Consider the following 7,909-nt stretch of genomic DNA (forward strand, 5'->3'; position numbering starts at 1 on the left):
CTTAATGCATAATCGTATTTCCTTCTGAAGCTGTATATATATATATATATATATATATATATATATATATATATATATATATATATATTCACTTTAGAGTGTGATATTTTACAGTGTTTGTTTTTTGGTTTTGTTTGGTTTTGATGACAGTAGTGTCTAACTCAACAAATTACTGCAGCTTAATTTTGGTTTGTTTGAAAAAGTTTTGTTTTATTTTTCCTTCTGTATTGCTGTTTTATCGTTTGACAGTAGTGTCTAACTTCAAGTTTATCACAGCTTCATTATAGTGGCATTAACTGCAATTTAGAGGAAAACTAAGCATGGCCTTTTTTATAAGTAAAACACTGTACCAACACTGAAAATCAGTAAAGCATTTCTGTGAATCTATGCCATCAAGCTTCAGTGATTCTCTTTACTTAAAGTAGTGATTCAAGACTGTTCAATTACAGTTACAACAACATTACAACAGCAAGAGTTACCATACTGTAATAATTCAGTTGTTCATGACTGAGGACAGACGGATCTCATACAGTAGCTCTTCCCTCTGTAGTTTATGAAGCCTGAGCTCTACGTGTCTGTCTGGGCTCCATATAGGATCTGGGGGCCAGCAGACCATAAACCAGGGCAAACAAAGGGGGCAGGGCCTTAGCGGGACTCTTTTTACTGCATTCCCACGCCAGCAGCAGTGGCTCACTGGGAAGTGTTACCTGGCCGATGCTGGATCTCCCCCATAACCCCCATCCACATCATCCACCGCCCCCACACAGCAGAGCAGAGCCACAGCCAGCACCGCTGCAGCGGCCCAGGTGTACAAACACTAAACGCTGGGCCCAGATCAAAGACACTCATTAAAGGACAATAGATACAGCCCCCTAATCCTGGGTCTCTTACTAAAGCCGTGGGCCGGAGCGACCCGCCTCCCTGTGGACACCTGAGCCGTCGCCCCCTACAGGACAGTCTGCTGTTTTACCATCCAGTGAGGGTCAGTCAGATGTGCTGCGATTATCAGCCCAATGGTTTGTCAGGAGTCACTACTTTAACAAGTGAATATAAAAGATGAAGATCTGCTGATGTGGCACAGGAACAGTTTACTCATTTGCAGCGCTGTTACTTATTTTCACTAAAATACTGTAGCTTTCACAGTCAATGTTACTAAATCTGTGGTAAATTTTAGTTAGGCTCTACTGTCAAAAAAGCAATGTAATATTAATTTGTGTTAACTTGGAATAAGACACTAGTGTCATCTAAACAAAACAACAACAAACTTTTAAATAAATATTAAGCCTTTAAAACACAACAAAATGCCACTACAATTAAACTGTGGTAACACTGAGTTGAACATTGTTATTAAAACCAAACGAAAACAAACAAACAAAACTACATTTAAATAAAAAATAAAATTGTCATTAAAAAATATGTGCGCATATTCAAAACAAGCAAATATCCAAAGGTGTAACCAAACAAACCAAGACAAAACAAAAAACAGCAATTTAACATGAAAATAAAAAGAAACATTTTAAAAGCCTTTTTAGACATTGTCATAAAAAAATTACGTTTTCGCCACTAGAGGGCACATATTCAAAACAAATAAATATCCAAAGGGGTAACCAAACAAAACAAAACAAAACAAAAAAGAGAAATTTAATATAAAAATAAAAACTAACATTTTAAAAGCCTTTTTAGACATTGTCATCAAAAAATATGTACGTTTTTGCCGCTAGAGGGCGCATATTCAAAACAAACAAATATCCAAAGGGGTAACCAAACATTTTAACAGCTTCTTCAAACAAAACAAAATGTAATTGAAGCTGCAGTAACTTGCAGATAGACACGGCCATTAAAACAAAACCAGCAAAACAAACAAAAAACAGCAATATAAAATGGGGGGAAAAAGATAAAAGCTCTTTCAAATAAAACAAAATGCCAGTTGCTACAATTTACACAAGAGTTACTAAATATACTGTTTCAAAACAACTATGCAAAACTAAACAAACAAACAAAAAATATCATTTAAAATCTAGCAATATACACTGACCAAAATTATAAATGCAACACTGTTTTTGCCCCCATTTTCAATGAGCTGAACTCAACGATCTAAGACTTTTTGTATTTACACAAAAGGCCTATTTCTGTCAAATTTTGTTCACAAATCTGTCTAAAGCTTTCGTGGCATTTTTTGGCTGTCACATTTTCAGCTCTAGAAGCACGCAACATCTGTTAAGTGACACTTGCTCGCTCTCGTTGGCTATTGCGGGTATTACGTCAGAGGCAGCCCGATCAAGAATCGTAGTCATTTCCGATTCAGGAAAATATTCTGAGTTCAGGGACGCTCCGTCTTTATTGGGAGCGGTTCAATAATCATAATGACACCACACAACAGAGCATTTTTTGGATAAAAAATCGCTTGTGACAAGATCCTGAGGCCCATTCATTCACGACCATCACCTCATGTTGCAGTATGATAATGCATGGCCCCATGTTGCAAGGATCTGTACACAATTCCTGGAAGCTGAAAACATCCCAGTTCTTGCATGGCCAGTATACTCACTGGACACGTCAAGGACCAGCACAAACCAGTAAAGGACCATCTTAAAGCAGCATACAAGCATCACAACCCACCTAACCAGCATATGCTGTTTTTTTCAATAGGGATGGAAGAGGAGTGTTGCACTGCGTGAGGCAATGGTGGTCCCCCATTTGGAGGACGGGAGCGCTGGAAATTATGTGGATAGCAGAAATCTCTAGCATTAATTCTGATCATGGCTTGGAGATGCCACACTGTAGGACTGTGTGCCAAATCTTCTGACACTGCCAGAATTTCGAGGTCAAATATGATCGCAACGGCCATTAATCGGCTGTCGGTGAACATGTCAAACTAACAATCAAAAACTACAGATTTTAGCCTAGGATTATAGGAATCTTTTAGGATTTTCAAAATTTGTCCCAGAAAGCCACAGTGTGCGCCCGGCCTAACACAGATTTAGACAGATTTGTGAACAATATTTGACAGAAATAGACCTTTTGTGTACATAGGAAAAGTCTTATATCTTTGAGTTCAGCTCATGAAAAATGGGGGCAAAAACAAAAGTGTCGCGTTTATAATTTTGGTCAGTGTAAAAACAAAACGTCAAACAAAACGAACGAAAAAAAAAAAAAAATATATATATATATATATATATATATATATATATATATACTTTTTTTATTAGCATATATTTTCTTTAGGAAGCAGTCATAACTTGTCTTAATGGAAAATGTAAGCACAATTCTCTGAAATCTGTTTGTGCTGGCAGTCGTGTTGCTTACAATACTCATCTCCAGTATATGTTCACACTCAAGTGTCTGATATGAAAATATATGTGGATTTATGAGTGTAGGCGAGCGGATGGAGAAGATATACTTCATAACAGATGAAATGTCAGCGTGAGTCCGATGACTGGATGTGCTCAGGAGCTGATGGCATGTATGTGCGACTCAATCTCTGTGTGTAAGATGACTAAGTCATTTTGAGTCAGCAGTAATTCAGTTACCTCAAATGACTTATTTTTATTTTATGTTTGGTAAGAATTAATGTATGTAGGTTGCTTTCGCAATTATTTTATTTTATTTTATTTATTTATTTTTTGTAAGAATGATTGTATTTATGTTGCTTCAGCAATTTCTGTAATTTGAATTCACCCTCAAAGCCATTTATTTATTTTATTTTTTATATTTGGTAAGAATTAATGTATTTTGGTTGCTTCAGGATTTTTTATTTTTATTTTAATTCCCCCCTAAATGATTTATTTTATTTCATTTATTTTTTTATGTTTGGTAAGAATTAATGTATTTCATTGCTTCAGCAATTATTTTATTTTAAATTCACCCTAAATCCTACTCTTTTTTTTATTATTTGTTTTATTTTTTATTTTATGTTTGGTAAGAATGAATGTATTTAGGTTGTTTCAGCAATTATTTTAATTTTAATTCACCCCTAATTTTTTTTTTTTATTATTATTATTATTATTATTATTTTGGTAAGAGTTAATTTATTTAGGTCGCTTCAGCGATTATTTTATTTTATTTTATTTTATTTTAAAGGCTATTTTTTATTATTTTATTTCTTTAGATTTCATTTAGATCTTATTTTATCATTTTTTTTGTAAGACTTATTGTATTTAGGTTGCTTCAGCAATTATTTTAATTTGAATTCACCCCTAAAGCCTTTTTTATTTTATTTTATTTTACTTTATTTTATTTTATTTTATTTTATTTTATTTTATTTTATTTTATTTTATTTTATTTTATTTTATTTTACTTTATTTTATTTTATTTTATTTTATTATTTTATTTTATTTTATTTTGTTTTATTTTATTTTATATTATTTTATTTTATTTTTGGTAAGAGTTAATTTATTTAGGTCGCTTCAGCAATTATTTTAATTTAGTTTATATTTTATTTTATTTTATTTTATTTTATTTTATTTAGTTTAGTTTATTTATTTATTTATTTATTTATTTATTTTGTAAGAATTAATGTATTTAGGTCACTTCAGCAATTATTTTAATTTGAATTCACCCTTAAAGCCTATTATTTTATTTTATTTTATTTTATTTTATTTTATTTTTTATGTTTGTAAGAATTAATGTATTTAGGTTGCTTCAGCAATTATTTATTTTATTCTATTTTATTTTATATTTTATATTTTATATTTAATTTTATTTAATTTTATTTTTTTCTAAAGGCTATTTTTTTATTATTTTATTTCTTTAGATTTTATTTAGATTTTATTTAGATCTTATTTTATCATTTTTTTGGTAAGACTTATTGTATGCAATTATTTTAATTTGAATTCACCCCTAAAGCCTATTATTTATTTTAATTAATTTTATTTTATTTTTTATTTTAAATAACTCACAGAATAATAAGTCAATACATTTCTAAACCTAGAAAAGGAATGAAATGTTAAAAATAATTACGTTTGTTGACGTAACAAACACAAAACTGACATTTCAGATCCGGACCCAAATCCAGGCCTGCGCTCCTCTGGGGTCCCGTTCCTGGGAACAGTTCGCCGTGAGCCGTGCGAGGAGCTCTGCTGGCGTCTTTGATGAAGACGGGCTCTTTGTAGTTGGCGTGGAGATGTCTTGTTAGTCAGTAAAAGTGAGGGCTAAATGGCTCCATGACAGGAAGCTGTTTACATGAGGACGCTCGAGCCGCTCGCAGCCCCCATTGTCTGCAGGCCTCTCTCCTACTTCATTAGCATTTCCATAAGAAAGGGCCAGTAATTACCCCCTTTCTTCTGCCGTCCCTTCATCTTTGGCCTCGCTCTATCTCTCTGTCCTCTGTTTTCTCTGCTCTTCTTGCTCAGTCACCACTTTCTCTGTTTCTGGCCGCTCAACCCAATCCTGAAACATGAAGGAAACACTCAAAGTGTCAGACTGGAAAAGGAAGTGCTGTTTTTGACTGAGCAACAGAGCATTTAACACTATGGCCTTACAGAAATGAAAGATATTGAAGATATATAAACTATTTTGTAATAAAAAAAAAACTATTATTAATTGAATTATTAATTTAGAATATTAAGAGTTTTTATTTTAATTTATTTAAAATTGTATGTATTTTTTTTTTTTTTTAACTTTTTAACTTTATGTTTGATTATTTTTTTGTACTTCAGCTCACTCTGATTTTATTACAGTTATTTACCAAGGCCAAATTTCACTTATCTTTTTAGTTATAGTTAACAATAACACTGATTGTCAACCCCATATAAATAAAATAAAATAAAATAAAATAAAATAAAATAAAATAAAATAAAATAAAATAAAATAAAATAAAATAAAATAAAATAAAATAAAATAAAATAAAATAAAATAAAATAAAATAACTAGACTTTTCTCTGGAAGAAAAATCAACGTAGCAAATGTCAAGATAATTCTCCGCATTAAAAAAATAAATTAATTAATTAAATTAAAATAAAAAGACAGAGCAAATCTCAGATAAGTATCAGCATAAATAAAAAAATAAAAAATAAAAATTATCTCTGGAAGAAAAATCAATGTAGCAAATGTCACATAAGGATCCACATAAAATAAATAAAAATGAAGTTAAATGAAATTAAAAATTAATTAAATTAAATTAAATTAAAAGGACAGAGGACAGAAATGTCAGCAAATCTCAGATAAGTCTCAGCATAAAATAAAATAAAAATTAATAAAAAAATAAAACATTATTAAACATAATTGCAACTAACATGTAATTAAGTGTCCAAAAACATGCAGTTTTTATAAAATTATATTCCTTTTAAACTATACTGTATATTATCTCCATAATAAGTGCACTTTTTTTACAAGTATGCTAAAAGTATGCTTTTTTTCACACTTATTTTTGCATGTAATGATTTTAGTTGTTTTTCCTGAGGTACATTGTGCTCCAACCGTTACCGTCTCCATAATTAACGTTTCAGAAAGTGACCCTCTTCTAGCATATATAAATATAATTAGGCCTGGTTTTGCATATAAACAGGAACAGGCGTTTCTTCTTTTGTGCTGCGTGTGATAGAGCAGACTGTTTCCAGTGAAGGTCACTCAGCTCTCTGCCAAAAAAGCTGGGCCGGTTCTGTCACATTTCACAAGAGGTCCAGCCAAACGAGGGAGCGAGAGGTCAAGCCGACAATTACAGTCCTGCTCTTTCTCTCATAGCTCTCTCTGACACTGGGTTACCAGCAATTAACCTGAGCTGACAAACGCACAGCACATGCTGGACTCATATGAATGGCTTACACTTACAGAAACAATCTTAACCCATACAGCAAATGATAAAATTAAGAACTGTAGTATATATATCGTCCTTGACCCTAAAATGACGCATTTAGTAATTACAGGCAAAAAATAAAAGACAGATAAACAACCGTATGATCAACTATAGAGGAGTTTAAACTAAAAAAAAAAAAAAAAAACTAGACATCATATCAGGTTAATCTGGTTAATATCATTTTTTGTCCTCACACAGCAATGAGATACAATTGAGAGCAAATGTATATACTGTAAACCTGCTGCTGTTACCTTAAAGAGCTATTTCTAACTGATTCAACCAATAAACAGTTTTTCTTTGTTTTTGTTTGTTTTGCTTTTCAATAATTATTATAATTATTTTATTTTGTTTTAATGTATTTTATTTTTAATTTTATTTTTAATTTTTATTAAATTTTATTTAATTGTATTATTTATTTTATTTATTTATTTTTCATTGTATTTAGGTTGCTTCAGCAATTACTGAATTTAATGTAATTTAATTTCATTAAATATATTAAATACATTAATTCTTAGCAAAAAATAAAATAAAATAAAAAATAAAATAAAATAAAATAAAATAAAATAAAATAAAATAAAATAATAGGCTTTAGGGGTGAATACAAATTAAAATAAATTCTGAAGCAACCAAAATACATTAATTCTTACAAAATAAATAAAATATTTAAAATAAAATAAAATAATAGGCTTTAGGGGTGAATTCAAATAAAATAATTGCTGAAGCAACCAAAATACATTAATTCTTACAAAATAAAATAAGATAAATAAAATAAAATAAAATAAAATAAAATAAAATAAAATAAAATAAAATAAAATAAAATAAAATAAAATAAATAATAGACTTTGCTGAAGCAACCTAAATACATTAATTCTTACAAAATAAAATAAAATAAAATAAAATAAAATAAAATAAAATAAAATAAAATAAAATAAAATAAAATAAAATAAAATAAAATAAAATAAAATAAAATAAAATAGGCTTTAGGGGTGAATTCTAATTAAAGTAATTGCTGAAGCAACCTAAATACATTAATTCTTACAAAATAAACTAAACTAAACTAAACTAAAATAAACTAAAATAAAATAAAATAAAATAAAATAAAATAAAATAAAATAA

The sequence above is a fragment of the Garra rufa genome, chromosome 17, assembly GCF_049309525.1.
Source record: "Garra rufa chromosome 17, GarRuf1.0, whole genome shotgun sequence".
Taxonomy (NCBI): Eukaryota; Metazoa; Chordata; class Actinopteri; order Cypriniformes; family Cyprinidae; genus Garra; species Garra rufa.